Source organism: Physeter macrocephalus, chromosome 18, assembly GCF_002837175.3.
Source record: "Physeter macrocephalus isolate SW-GA chromosome 18, ASM283717v5, whole genome shotgun sequence".
NCBI lineage: Eukaryota > Metazoa > Chordata > Mammalia > Artiodactyla > Physeteridae > Physeter > Physeter macrocephalus.
Genome location: NC_041231.1, coordinates 73,066,970 through 73,083,129, shown reverse-complemented (window position 1 = coordinate 73,083,129; position 16,160 = coordinate 73,066,970). Strand labels below are relative to the sequence as shown.

The window sequence follows — 16,160 nt, the reverse complement described above, 5'->3', positions numbered from 1 at the left end:
ACAACTACTGAGCCTGCGCTCTAGAGCCCGTGAGCCACAACTACTGAGCCCGCATGCTACAACTACTGAAGCCTGCGTGCCTAGATCCCGTGCTCCGCAACAAGAGAAGCCACCACAATGAGAAGCCCGTGCACCCCAACAAGGAGTAGCCCCCGCTCACTGCAACTAGAGAAAGCCCGTGCACAGCAACGAAGACCCAACGCAGCCAACAATAAATAAATAAATAAATTAAAAAAAAAAACAAAAACGCCTACTATGATTCCAGGTGTCATTGTGCAAACAATGTCCAGTGAAAGAAAATAAACTGTTGTTCCTTTTGTGTCTTTAATGAGTGTAAAACCTTTCTCAAAGCTCATCAGCAGAATTCTCCTTATGTCTCAAACCAGAATTGGGTCACTCGCCTGACTCTAATCATTGACAGAGGGACTGAGACCACTCTGACTTAGATCATATTTACTGCAGTTACCTACATGAGGGTAAACACTGCATCCAAATTGAAACTGCCAGAATGGAGGAGCAAATAAGGGCTTCTGAAAAGGCGAAACAGAAACTGCAACAGGGTGAAATTAAATATTGAGAACTTAGTGGGTGCAAGGGTGCTGTAAGAAATCAGAAGACATTTCCTGCCCTCAAAGAACTTGTTCTGAGATTGTGGTTCTCAACTATATCAGACTTAGCAAACCCTCCTTATTATAACATGGGAATGTTTATAACATCTATCACACCCACTATCCTAAAAGAAAATTCATATATAACTTACCTATATACACAGTTTCAAAAAGGATCAGTCCAATGCCTTTATTGTAATAAAAAGGAGAGAACTTAATCAATTTCTAATAAAATATGCATTTCAATATGTAAATGACCAGATACTACTACACTAGAAAACAATGAAGTAGTCAGGTGCTTTCTCTTATATATGGAAGAAGTAAAACTGTTCAATAGCATACTGATAACTCTATTTGGTATTTTAAAATAGAGACTAAATTCATGATTCCTGAAGAGCTATAATGTTACAACTTTATTTACTTATTTATTTTTTTGGCCACGCCACATGGCATGGGGAAATCTTAGTTCCCCAACCACGGATCAAACCCATTCCTCCTGCAGTGCCCTCAGAGTCTGAACCACTGAACTGCCAGGGAAGTACCAGTGTTACAACTTTAAAGGCATACTGATAACAGGTGTGTTTTATTGGTCACTCAAAGAAATTGAATGATGTTACTGTTGGAAACATCATTTTCCAAAATGGTGATCAATTCTTGTGGAGGTCTTGAATAAAAGAATAATATTCCTTCTGTTTATAGGGTGGTTTTGTCCCCAGTGAATATTAAAATTATACATACAAATAAGTAAAATGGAAGTTCTAGGCTCAGAAGATAAAAGCAGGTGTTATAATTTTTTAATTGACATAACATTGTGTAAGTTTAAGGTGTGCAGTATGTTGATTCAATACCACCATAGGGTTAGTAACACCTCTATCATGTCACATAATAATCAATTCTTTATTGTGATGGGAATAATTAAGATCTAGTCTTTTAGCCTAGAAATCAACTACAAGAAAAAAACTGCAAAAAACACAAACATGGAGACTAAACAATATGCTACTCAATAACCAGTGGGTCACTGAAGAAATCAAAGAGGAAATTAAAAAATATCTGGTGACAAATGAAAATGGAAACACAATGATCCAAAATCTATGGGTTACAGCAAAAGCAGTTCTAAGAGGGAAGTTTACGGTTATACAGGCCTACCTCAGGAAATAAGAAATCTCAATCTAACCTTACACCTAAAGGAAAAGAACAAACAAAACCATCCTTGGCTAGCACTTCTGCTAGTATATAGGTGGTGACCCTGGTGGAGTGACCCAGACTGTCATCTCTGAGGGGTCTGAGCCCGTGGACAACATGTCCTTTTCAGACCAGCCAGGGTTGCTGCACTTGTCCATTTGTCTTTAAAACTGGGCATGAGCATACCAACAGGCACCTAAGTGGGTCACATGGATGCTAAGCATACTCCTAGTTGCCCCCATTATGTAGCAGCAGCCCCACTTCTTCCTAATGATAAGGGTCACTTACTACTGCCAGAATGGTGATTTTTCTTGTCCAAAGTAACAGGGCAGCAACCAAAGCTTAAAAGTAATGGGATTAATCCCAAAGCAACCTACAGATTCAATTAAAAACCTATCAAAATCTTAATGACTTTTTTTCAGAAATGGAAAAATTCAAACTAAAATTCACATGGAATCTCAAGGGACCCCAAATAGCCAAAACAATCTTGAAAAAGAAGAATAAAGTTGGAGGATTCACACTTTCTGATTTCAAAACTTACCACAAGCCTTCAGTAATCAAAACAGCATGGTACTGGCATAAAGACAGACATATAGACCAATGGGATAGCATAGAGCCCAGAAACAAACCTTCACACTATGTCAAATGATTTTTGATGAGGATACCAAGAGCATTCAGTGTGGAAAGGATAATGTTTTCAACAAATAGTGCTGGAAAAACTGGATGTCCACACACAAAAGAATGAATTTGGACCTTTATCTTATACCATCTGTAAAAATTAGCTCAGAATATATCAAACAAATGTAAAAGCTAAAAGTATAAAACTCTTAGAAGAAAACATGGGGGAAAGCTGCATGACATTGGACTTGGCAGTAATTTCTTGGATATGATACCAAAACAAACAGGCAACAAAAGAAAAAAATAGACAAATTGGATTTCACTAAAATTTAAAACAAATTTAAATTTAAAATTTAAATTAAAGGACACTATCAACAGAGTGAAAAGGTAACCCACAGAATGGGAAAACATACTTGAAAATCATATATCTGATAAGGAGTTAATATCCAGAATATATAAAGAACTCCTCCAACACAACAACAACAAAAACAACCCAGTTAAAAACCTGCGTGTCCGGAGCCTGTCCTCCGCAACGGGAGAGGCCACAACAGAGGGAGGCCCGCATACCACAAAAAAAAAAAAAAAAAAAAAAAAAAAAATGAGCAGAGGATTGAAATTCAAAACCACAATGAGATACCATTTGCACCCATTCAGGTAGCTATTATATAAAAATGAAAACAAAAACAGAAAATAACAAGTGTTGGCAAAGATGTGAAGAAATTAGAACCCTTGTTCGCTGCTGGCGGGAATGTAAAACAGTGCAGCTGCTGTAGAACAGTATGGCAGTTCTTCAAAAAAATAAACATAGAATAACCGTATGTTGAGCAATTCCACTTCTGGATATATACCCAAAAGAAAACAGAGACTCAAACTGATATTTGTACACCAGTGTTTGTTAGCAGCATTATTCACAACAGCCAAAAGGTGGAAACAACCCAAATGTCCATTGATGGATGAGTGGATAAATAAAATGTGATATATACATACAATGGAATGTTATTCAGCCTTAAAAAGGAATGAAATCCTGAAACATGCTACAACATGGATGAACCTGAGGACGCTGGGCTAACTGAAATAAATCAAACACAAAAAGATAATACTGTGTGATTCCATTTATATGAGATACCTAGAATAGTCAAATTCATAGAGACTGAAAGAATGGTGGTTTCCAAGGATTGGAGGGAAAAGGAAATGGGGAGTGATCGTTGAATAGGTACAGAGTTTCAGTTGGGGAAGATGAAAAAGTTCTGGAGATGGATTATGGTGATGGTTTCACAACAGTGTAAATGTACTTAATGCCATTGAGTTGTATACTTAAAAATGGTTAAAATGGTAAACTTTGTTTTGTATATTTTACCACAATAAAATAAATTAATGGGACTCATATTGTGTGCCCTGGTGAAAGTGTCTCACTTTTTAGAAGAAGGACCTCTAGACAAGCAGAACCTGGAGTTGTGGGCATAGGAAGCACAAATGCTCCAAACAGATAACTGGAGCAATGATGGTAAGAGGGGCTGCTTATACTTTCCACCGTAGTTCCTGAACCCATATGATACCTATTGGGAGCATAGGACTAATAATGATAATTGATTTGGGGTATATAATGTGTCCTGGAAGTTGGCATCTTATCATTACAGGGTATCATCTCTGAGCTGGCACCTCAGCTGCACCTTCAAAAGACCATTTCATCACTGTCTCAGAGCAGCAGCTTCTGGGTGGTACAGTGTGTGATAGGTCCAGTAGGTCCCATGGCCATGTGCCCACTACACTTCCTTTGCTCTAAAATGACCCCTTGGGCTGCCATCACCATGAGAAGAACATGCTCCAGGGAGCCACTGCCCTTCCAGCCTGGATTCCAGAATGGGACAGTTGGTGCAGAGAGAGAGCCATCCCAGGTATCCCACAGCCTAAGATCCCACAGTGATCTTAGCTGATCAGCATGAGCAAGAAATAAATGCTTATTGTATGCCATTGAGATTTTTTGCATGCTTGTTACACAGCATTTTTGTGGCAATAACTGATTGACACACTTCTATCTTTCCTCCCCAAATTTCTTAGTTTATCTTGTTCTTTCTTCTAACTTCTTAACTGGAATGATTGGTTTACTTATTGACACTATTTTTAAATCTCAAAAGTGCATTTAAAAATGTTATTTTTTCCCCAGAATTGTTTTGTCCACATACCAACAGTTTTTGCTGTGTAGGCTCTCATTGCTATTCCTTTATAATTTTGTTTTGTAATTTGAGTTTTGATTTCCTCTAACTCAAAAGATAAATTTTACTTTGCTATCCTTTTGATGTTAATTGTAGTTTATCACATTGTGGCCAGTGAATGCGAACTGTATCGTTTCTTTTTGAAATTTACTATAATTTTCTTTGTGAACAAGCATATGCTTGATGTTTGTGAATGTTCCTTGGACAAGAACAATATGTATCTTCTGTTATCGGATACTAAGTTCTGTTTAAAACGGTTAAGATCAAAGTCACTGAGAGTTCAGTTAAAATCCTCCATAGCACCTGCTATGCAATTAAATCCCTCCTCCTCCCTCTTCCCCTTCTTCATCCTCTTCTTCTTCTTCCCCTCCTACTCCCCCTCCTTCTGAATTCCATTATACTAAAATTAATATTACTACCTCTGCTTTCTTTTTGTTTGCATTTACCTGAAATTTTTGCTCTTCTTCTCTTATCAAAATTTTTCTATTTTATTATTTTTAGCAAGTCAAACAATCAAAGTATATAGAACAAGTCAATAGTTTCCCTCTCCTTCCCCAACCACATCCATTTGAAAGAAACTTATGTTAAAAAGTTGGTGTATATCTATCCTTCAACATCATTCTCTAAGTTCATAAATCAGTATAAACATGTTGTGGTAGGCTGAATAATGGCCCTCAAAATATCCAGATACTAGATACTAATCTCTGGAGCCTGTCAATATTACCTTATATGGGAAAAGGGTCATGGTGCCTATGATTAAGTTAGGGATCTTGATTTGAGGATGTTATCCTGGATTATCTGGATGTGCCTAAGTGTAATCATAAGTGTCCCTCTAAGAAGGAGACAGAGGGAGGGACTTCCCTGGTGGTCCAATGGTAAAGAATCTGCCTTCCAATGCAGGGGCCGTGGGTTTGATCCCTGTTCGGGGAACTAAGATCCCACGTGCCACGGGGCAACTAAGTCTGCACACCACAACTACTGAGCTCTCGCACCTCAACTAGAGAGCTTGTGTGCCGTGAACTACAGAGCCCACATGCTCTGGAACCCTTGTGCCACAATTACAGAGCCCACGTGCCCTGGAGCCTGAGCGCCACAACTAGAGAGAGAAAACCTGCATGCCACAACTAGAGAGAAGCCCGCGCACTGCAACTAAGACCCGATGCAGCCAAAAATAAATAAATTAAATTAATAAATAATAAAATAAATCTTAAAAAAAAGGAGACAGAGGGAGATTTGACATAGAAATGGAAAAGATGATGTGAAAATGACAGTAGAGATTGGTATGATGTGGCCATAAGCCAAGGAATGCTGGCTGCCACCAGAAGCTGGAAAAGGTAAAGAAAATTCTTGTCTAACAACTCGAGAAAGTGTGGCCCTACCCATACCTTGATTTCAGCTCAGCAACACTGATTTTGGACTTCTGGCCTCCGGAAGTCTAAGAGAAAACACATGTGTTGTTTTAAGCCACCATCTTTCTGCTGCTGTAATTTGTTACAGCAGCAAGGGAAAACTAATATATAAGTTTAAAATTTCCCTTTTTTTTTTTTTTACAAATATGACATCATGCTGTTATGGCACTCTGGAACTAGCCTTTTTTCCTCTTAGTCATGTATCAATTACATCTTTAAAGGTCTATATCTATCGATCCTATTCTTCTTACTAACCAAGTAGTATTCCATAGTATAGATGTTTCGTAATTCATTTAAACATTCCTCTATGAATGGACATTCTAGTTTCCAGTTTCCTATTATAAATAGTGCTGTAGGAAATGTGTGTGCGTGTGTTTTATATGTTGGAATTTTTTGAGGAGGGGGACAACAGACTTAAGAAGATTTATGGGTAAGTATTAAATTTTAATAGATGCCATCAGGTTACTTTCCAGGAAGGTTGTAACAATTCACACTCCCATCTGATTTGAATTTCCCTCGGTATAAATGAAGTTGAGTATTTTTTCATATTTTGGGGCATTTTGTATTTCCTAGTTTATGCAATGCTTTTTTAGTTCCTTTGCTCATTTTTTCTTTGGATTATTTTCCTTAACTCTCTTTCTGTCATAGGTTTTAGAAATATTTCTCTAGTCTTTCGATCAGTCTTTGGTTTTACCCCCTTTCATGATATTGGGACAGAATTCTCCCAATTCTTGCCCACATCTAAAGAAGCCTGAGAACCTTAAATACTCTCCTCTCTATGCCTTAATCAAGAAATCCCACCTGTCAGTTCCTCTAATATATTGGGTGGGCCAAATAGTGCCTTCTGTTTTTAAGTAAAAATAAAAGACACATTTTTCATTTTCACCAAGAACTTTATTGAACATATCCACCCTTTTGTTCCACTACCTTCTGCCATTTTTCAGGCAACTTCATAATTCCATCTTCCCAAAACTTTTAATCTTTTTGAGCAAAGAACTGTTGCAGCTGCCTTTTACAGTCTTCCAGGGAATTGAAATTTTTTCCATTAAGAGAATTTTGTAAAGACCGAAATAAATGGAAATCTGAAAGTGCAATGTCTGGTGAATACAGTGGATGAATCAGAACTTCCCAGCCAAGCTGTAACAGTTTTTGCCTGGTCATCAAAGAAACATGTGGGCTTGCGTTATCCTGATGGAAGATTAAGCGTTTTCTGCTGACTAATTCTGCACGCTTTTTGTGACTTAAAAAAAAATTTTTTGTGACTTAAAAAAATTTCTGACTAATTTGAATGCCGCTTTCAGTTGGTCTAATTGGGAGCAGTACTTGTTGGAATTAATCATTTGGTTTTCTGGAAGGAGCTCATAATAGAGGACTCCCTTCCAATCTCACCATATACACAACATCACCTTCTTTGGATGAAGACTGGCCTTTGGTGTGGTTGGTGGTGGTTCATTTCACTTGCCCCATGATCTCTTCCATTCCACACTGTTGTACAGTATCCACTTTTCATTGCCCATCACAATTTGTTTTAAAAACAGACGTTTTCATTATGTTTCAGTAGAGAATCACATGTGGAAATATGGTCAAGAGGTTTTCTTGGCTTAACCTATGTGGAACCCAAACGTCAAAGCAATTCACATAACCAAGCTGGTGCAAATGATTTTCAATGCTTGGTTTGGATATTTTGAGTATGTCCGCTATCTCCCGTGTGGTATAACGTTGATTGTTCTCAATTATTGTTTCAATTTGATTGCTATCAACTTCAACTGGTCTACCCGACTGTGGAGCATCGTCCAGTGAGAAATCTCCAGTATGAAACTTTGCAAACCACTTTTGACACCTTCGATCCATCACGGCATCTTCTCCATACTCTGCACAAATAGTTTTTTTGCGTTTCAGTTGCGTTTTTACCTTTCTTGAAATGATAAAGCATAATATACCCAAACTGTTGCTTTTTTCTTCCATATTCAATATTAAAATGGCTACACCAAAATTCACCCATTTTGATCTTTTTAAAAATGCATGCTGATATGACAGCTGTCACATACAATCTAACAAAATTGTTTCGAATGAAGTTAAAGACAACTAAGTGCTACTAGAGCCATCTTATGGAAAAAACCGAACCTTTTGGCCCACCCAATAGTATTTTTGAATAGATATTTCTCCATTATCTCCCATTTTTAATTCATCATTGCCTGCCTGATGAATCTCAGTGGCTTCATCTGCATAGATACTGAAAGAATAAGCATAGTATCAGTGTGGATGAGGTTATACTACAGTAACAAATGATCCCCCAAATCTCAGTGGCTTACAAGGAAGGTTTATTTCTCCCTCACACTGCATGTCCACTGATTATCTCAGCTACAGCTAATGATGCAGTTGCAGAACAGGCAACTCCTGGTGTCAGTGGCATAAATGGCTTCTTCAAGAGCTGCCTTTATTGAGGTATAGAAAGGGACTTTCAGTCAGCCACTGGACTGAACATTCTTCACCCGAGGTTCAGAAAGAGGCAGGACTCCTCCGAGGCTGCTGGCTCCCTAGACCTTCTCTGGCATAGTCATATTAGCACACAGATGTGTCCCTGTGCCTCTATCATAATGCTCTACATTAGCTTCTCAAGAAAGAATCGGAAGCATCAGATAAGATCCCTTGCAGGATCAAGGCTCTCTAGAAGAGAGAGGTAATCAAGGATGTTTGTTCAGAAAACACTAACTCAGCATTCTGTTCTTGGTCATTGTATCTTGGCTTCTTTCTCCAAGCCAAGAATTTTTCTGAAAGTTCATCCTAGTCCTTTACGTCTTTGCCATTCACCACCCTGCTGTGTGTTTCTGGAGGTCTCATCTCTCTTGCAGCTTGATCACCATGTTTCCTTTACCATTATGGGGGTAATCACTAGTGCTACACACTGATATCTGGTTCTCCTCTCTTCTGGTCACATAGGATGCATTTCCAGACTTCCTTAAGGTTGGTTCTGTGATTAATGCTGGCATGAATTGTGAGTAGAAATGGTGTCTGTCACTTTTGAGCTGAAGAATTTGTTAGTGTGAGGCTTCCAGAGTTTTCTCTTTTCCTTCTGGAAAAAGCCACTGATATTTTGGGGTTATTTTTTTTTTTACTGTTGCATAGCCTAGCCTATCTTGACTGAAACTATCACATACCTTTTTTCAGGTATTTAAAGTATACATGACAAATTAAAGGCTCTTATAATAATATGTCTTCAGACACATAATGGGTATAAAATGCTCCATAACTCTTAAGGTACAAATGTAGTCCCACGACTCTTTTCTTTCTAAATCAAATTTAAATTGGCACAAGCACCCAGATGCCATTTAGGTAGAAAGTTCAGAATCACTCTACTGAGCTATTCCCACTTACCCTACATTGGTTTTTCTCAATGTAGTTTATACACCCTCTGTATCGCAATCACCTGGGGTATTTGTTAAAAACACTCCCATAGTATTCCTCAAATCAGAATCTCTGGCAGGACTCAACGTGCCCCCAAGTCATTCTTCTTTTTTTTTTTTTTTTTCTGTATGCGGGCCTCTCATTGTTGTGGCCTCTCCCGTTGTGGAGCACAGGATCCGGACGCACAGGCTCAGCGGCCATGGCTCATGGGCCTAGCCACTCCGTGGCATGTGGGATCTTCCTGGACTGGGGCACGAACCCGTGTCCCCTGCATCGGCAGGCGGACTCTCAACCACTGTGCCACCAAGGAAGCCCCCCAAGTCATTCTTATGCTCACTTCACACATGATCTTTCTTAGTCTGAAATCACCTTGCTCTACCTTGTGATTCCCACATGATTTCTAGACCAGCATTATCCAATAGAACTTTCTGCATTGATAGAAAGGTACTCTCCATGTATACTCCAATACACTAGCCACATGTGGATACTGAGCTCTTGAAGTGTGACTAGTATGACTGAGGAACTGAATTTTTAATTTATTTGAATAGCCACACATGGCTAGAGGCTCCCATATTAGACAGCACAGTTCTAGACTGTTAGTCCTTGAGAGCAAGAACTGCATCTTCAATCTCTGTATCCCCTTTGTGCCTGACACAGAGTAGCCCAGTAAATAAAAACTGAAATAGGAAATAGGCCTGCACTACTTCCATTTTTGAGGTTCCTGGTATATTAAGAAAAGAAGAAATGCCAAAACAGGATTACAAAAAGTGTTTCCTGGACAAACATTTTAAATCTTTACACTTACAAAGCAGCTTTATTGTCCTATTCTCAAGATAAATACAGGATTAAAATATTAAATCATAGGCATATAGTGTCTAAGAGCAATACCTAATAGTCATGGGGGTACTCAATTATCTTTCTACCTTTAATTTAGCAAATATAAAAGGTGCATTAAGACAATAAGTCTTGCTTAATATCTTTCCATGTAACTTCAGTTAAAGTGTATATGTGCAAATATCACCAGTGTATACAAATCAGATCACTAATACATGAGGTTAAAAAGGGTTTAAAACAAAAAATAATCATAGATTAGATATAGGAAAGCTAATTCTTCATATTGGGGCCAACTGGAAGAATATACTGAGAGGCTGTGAGAATAGCGTTTGGAGAATTTGGGACGTGACGTTTCCCACTTATGCTTACCAGCCGTTACTTTACCTATCTACTTTCCTCAGAAGAACAAAAGCAAAGTTAAAAGTGACATTCTTTAGATTTGCAATAATATTAAAACTTCTTTGAAAATAATTCATTGTTCTGTTGGTTTACTTGATGTAAAACCCTAAAGAACTTGTAAACAAAACATTTTTATCAGCATGGAAGGATCAATGAGTTTTAACTCTTGCCTGAAGTAAGGGTAAGGGACTATAAGGTAGTCATCATTAAGCATAATTATCACTTATTTCCCTAGCTTTTCCATGATCAACCTGAGGTGGCTAGTGCAATAATACACATAATGTAGAAAATTATAAATAAATCTGAGCAAGAGAAAACCCAAATTTAAATAGAAGGTCAGCAATAAGGACCTACTTATTGTATAGCACAGGGAACTCTGCCCAATATTATGTAACAACCTAAATGGGAAAAGAATTTGAAAAAGAATAGATACGTGTATATATATAACTGAATCACTTTGCTGTACACCTGAAACTGCAACAATATTGTTAATCAACTGTAATCCAATATAAAATTAAAAGTTTAAAAAGTACAATAGTGAAAAAATAATAAATACATAGATAGATAGATAGATAGATCAGGACCAGGGAATAAGAACGCAGATTTGCAGGCCACAGTTCCTATGTAAGCACTAAAGCTGAGCTAAAACTTGACTTGGAGCTTCATGACGATGAAAGTGAAAAGGGAAACACATAAACTGGTTACATAAACTACTTGTCTGTAAGGAAGACACATCACTTACTCAAAGGTAGTCAAGCATTTCCTGACAGTTGGCTCTGAAAGAAAATTCTCTCATGGGATTTTCCATAAAGAACATAAAATGACCAAGTGCACAATAGCTCTACAGCAAATGCACTAGTGGGCTCTGTGGAATTGTCTCTTCTAGAATTCCTTAATGTATGTAGAAGCCACAATATTCAAAAGACAAATCAGTAAAACACTCCTGGTAGAGGGTGAGAAATGTTTCTGTGTGTATGAGCTCAGGACAATGTGGTCAGGGATGCAGTTTTCTGATGGACCAGCTAATACCCTGGCTGACTAAAAGCAGATACATATTGTTGAGAACTCAGTAATCTGATCAGCAGATGGTGGGTGGCTGACAGCCTTTTGTGAAGAGTGAGTCATCCCATTGAGATTCTCACCTAAATAGGAACATTTCTCTCTTCATGGGGGTGTACAGAGGGAGCCTGCAGGCAGTCCAGGCTTTTCCTTAAGAAAACCAATTCTCCAAAATAAGAAGAATAAAGTATTCAAGTTTGTAAAGTTATACTCAATAGAGCAGAGGGTCTGCAAACTCACAGACAAGTCATGTTTTTTTTTTTTTAAACAAAGTTCACATTAGTTACCAATGTTAAGAGATGAATAGATTTCAAACCTGGCAAGCCCAGATGCTCGCACACCACTTGGCAACAATCTGCTGGCTGGGTGTGGAGCATTTGCCCACCCTTTAGGCAACTGAATGTCCTGTTGGAGGATGAAGATTTGGATGGAAAAATTTTCAAAGAAGAAATTATCAGTTGCTGACTCTCGCTAAGAAAAATCTGAATAAGCCTCCCATGAAATGTATGGCTTTTAGCAAAGTGACTGCTCAGTAAATCTACCTGGAAGAATTCCTTGCAAAACATACCCTTAAGTAAAGAAATGAATCTGATACTGAGTTACTGGATCTAAACCAGTTAAATTTCAGGACATGTACCAAAATAATTATTTTAGTTTTAGAACAGGTGATCTTCATCCATTTCTGACAAATGCTAAACCACAAAATCAACAGTACATTAAAGTTAATTATAATAAAATATCATCAGCATTAAGGAAGATTGACTTTCTTATCTCCAAAGCAAGACAGCATATGTTCAAATAATACAAATTAAATGGTTTCAAATTATTTAGTTTAAAAATAAGGAGGGCCACAACTTGCCTGTTTTATGCTACTTGAAATACTTTCTGATCTGTCTGAACACCAATTCTATTGATCTGGACTTTCAAGGTCACAGAAGTCCTGGTTTTATAGGATTCTATATTGAACTCATGGAGCTCAACCTGAAACTAGTTCTTGTCCACAGAGTCAAAGCCTGCGAAATCATGCAAAGCTGCAACCTTTCTTTTAAAAGCAAAGTTTACTTTTTCTAATTATAAAATAAATGTACAATATCAATAATTTAGAAAATAAAGAAGAATTTAGACTGTTTTCCCCCAGGTTTTTATTTTGAAAAATTTCAAACCAACAGAATACAGATATGCAGGCCAAGGGTCCTTCCCGTTACTAATGCTGAGCCACAATTTCTCAGAGCTTCTTGGCAGTCAGAGTGCAAGGAGAAAACAGCCAGTTATGTAATTCACATCACCTATAAGGAGAAAACATATCAGTTACTCAAGAGTAGCCAAGTGTTTCATGGCATTTGGCTGAGAGAGAAAAATTTTCTTATTAAAAATTTTTTTAAAATTTTTAATTTATTTTTTAATTGGGGTATAGTTGCTTTACAATGTTGTGTTTCTGCTGTACAACGAAGTGTACAGCTATATGTATACAACTATATGTATACATATATCCCCTCCCTCTTGGACCTCCCTCCCACCCCCCCCATCCCACCCATCTAGGTCACCACAGAGCACTGAGCTGATCTCCCTGTGCTATACAGCAGGTTCGCACTAGCTATCTATTTTACACATGGTCGTGTATATATGTCAGTCCTAATCTCCCAATTCAACCCACCACCCCCCTTCCCCCCATGAGAGAAAAATTCTCTTGTGTTCACTTCATAAAGAATACAAAGTGATATCACACACAATAACTGCACTGGTGAGTTCTGAAAACTATGTCATCTAGAATCTCTCGATGTTAGCAGAGCATGCGTGGTATGAAGGAAGGCAGCAGCCTGGGGGTTAAGAGCATGCACTCTAGAACCTAACTACTTGGGTTTGAATCCTGGTTCCATGACTATTAATTGTGTGACCTTGAGTAAATTACTTAACTTTTCTAGGCCTTAGTTTCCTGAATTATAAAGTACTGTGATTAATGATATTACGTCTCTAAAAGGGGTATGAAGCTTAAATGAGTTAATGCCCAGAACATACTTAAAACAGTACCCGGCACATAGTAAGCATCATCATTATTTCAGTAAACGCTAAAATAAAGGTGTACACATGATGTAATAGTACAGAGGATGGGCACTTAGACCAAATAAGGGCTGGAGGGAAGGTTTCCTAAAGAGAGGATGCCTGGTTTACTACTTAACTGCTGTTAGCGTGACCTTGGCCCAATTACTTAAACTTTGTATCCCCACCTGCTAAAACAGAGATATAATATCAGTTACTGATACAATAAACTGATGTTTGTGAAATTAAATGAGATAATATATGAGGATTAGATGAGCAAATGGAAGAGAGCATGGCATGTAAAACAAATGTTTCCACTTGGATCTGGTGGAAAAGTAAACTACTCTTGCATTCAAATTTTACATGCATCCATTTTTCCAATTAAAGGGTGTACTTAAGTTCACAAGTAGCTGTACAAAAATATTCATTCAGATCACAACAAAGCTACCTAGAAGTAATGTTAAACGATCAGTGGTGGATTAGCACAACTCTCCTGTTTTTTTTATCACCATGGAAATGCCTTATGGTTACGTCATTTTTGAGGCACATTGTGTCCACCTGAGAGAGTAGGTAAATATAACACCTTGATTTCCATTTGGCAAAAATGACTACTCCCTCGTCTGCATTACTTTATATATCCCTCATGTCACTTCATATAGAATTCTATTATAGTATGTAGAATACTGTGTTATAGTCACAGTTCATTCGATTTATACCTTGCTTTGTTTAAAAAAGAACTATGGCAATTAGTTACATAGTTATATGTTTATCTCCCTTCCAAAACTGTGAGTTTCTCAAGTAACTGTATCATATCCACATCCATAGTATCTGGACATAAGCTGGAACATAATATACTGGTTCTCACTGTTTGGTGAAATGAGTAGGATTTGAAGTGTGCTGTTATAAGCAAATGAGTCTAATATAAAGTTAAGGGGGAGAGAGACCTTCAGGATGGCGGAGGAGTAAGACATGGAGATCACCTTCCTCTCTACAAATATATCAGAAATACATCTACATTTGGAACAACTCCTACAGAACACCTACTGAATGCTGGCAGAAGACCTCAGACTTCCCAAAAGGCAAGAAACTCCCCACGTACCTGGCTAGGGCAAAAGAAAAAAAGAAAAAACAGAGACAAAAGAATAGGGACGGGACCTGCACCTCTGGGAGGCAGCTGTGAAGGAGGAAAAGTTTCCACACATGAGGAAGCCCCTTCACGGGCAGAGACGGGGTGTGGCGGGGGGGAAGCTTCGGAGCCACGGAGGAGAGCACAGCAACAGGGGTGCAGAGGGAAAAGTGGAGAGATTCCCGCACAGAGGATCGATGCCAACCGGCACTCACCAGCCTGAGAGGATTGTCTGCTCACCCACCGGGGCGAGTGGGGGCTGGGAGCTGAGGCTCGGGCTTCAGAGGTCAGACCCCAGGGAGAGGGCTGGGGCTGGCTGCGTGAACACAGCCTGAAGGGGGCTAGTGCACCACGGCTAGCCGGAAAAGTCTGGACCTGCCTAAGAGGCAAGAGACCATTGTTTCGGGATGCACGAGGAGAGGGGATTCAGAGCACCACCTAAAGGAGCTCCAGACATGGGCACGAGCCACGGCTATCAGTGTGGACACCAGAGACGGGCATGAAATGCTAAGGCTGCTGCTGTAGCCACCAAGACGCCTGTGTGCAAGCACAGGTCACTATCCACACCTAACCTCCCAGGAGCCTGTGTCGCCTGCCACTGCCAGGGTCCCGTGATCCAGGGACAACTTCCCCGGGAGAACACAGAGAGTGCCTCAGGCTGCTGCAACGTCATGCTGGCCTCTGCCGCCGCAGGCTCACTCCGCATTCCATCGCATCCCATACCCCTCCCTCCCACCCCCCCCCCGCCACCCCCGGCCTGAGTGAGCCAGAGCCCCCTAATCAGCTGCTACTTTAATCCCCTCCTGTCTGAGCGAAGAACAGAAGACCTCAGGGGACCTACACGCAGAGGCAGGGCCAAATCCAAAGCTGAAGGCCAGGAGCTGTGTGAACAAAGAAGAGAAAGGGAAATCTCTCCCAGCAGCCTCAGAAGCAGCGGATTAAATCTCCACAATCAACGTGATGTACCCTGCATCTCTGCAATACCTGAACAGACAACGAATCATCCCAAAATTGAGGCGGTGGACTTTAGGAGCAACTGTAGACTTGGTGTTTGCTTTCTGCATCTAATTTGTTTCTGGTTTTATGTTTGTCCTAGTTTAGTAATTAGAGTTTATTATTATTGGTAGATTTGTTTATTGATTTGGTTGCTCTCTTCCTTTTTTAAATATATATATAGATATATATATTTTTTTCCTTTTTCTCTTTTTGTGAGTGTGTATGTGTATGCTTCTTTGTGTGATTTTGTCTGTATAGCTTTGCTTTTACCATT

The 16,160-nt window shown here is 39.1% G+C and overlaps 1 long non-coding RNA gene across 1 annotated transcript in view; it reads right to left on the bottom strand.

Annotated features, from left to right (window-relative positions):
- Positions 1–12,864: 12,864 nt before the first annotated feature.
- The window catches only part of LOC114484314 (uncharacterized), a 14,531-nt gene continuing 11,235 nt past the window's right edge, over positions 12,865–16,160 (bottom strand). Inside the window, exon 3 of the long non-coding RNA XR_003677035.2 lies at positions 12,865–13,013. This is a non-coding gene — a long non-coding RNA (uncharacterized lncRNA). The remainder of the gene's footprint in view (positions 13,014–16,160) is intronic.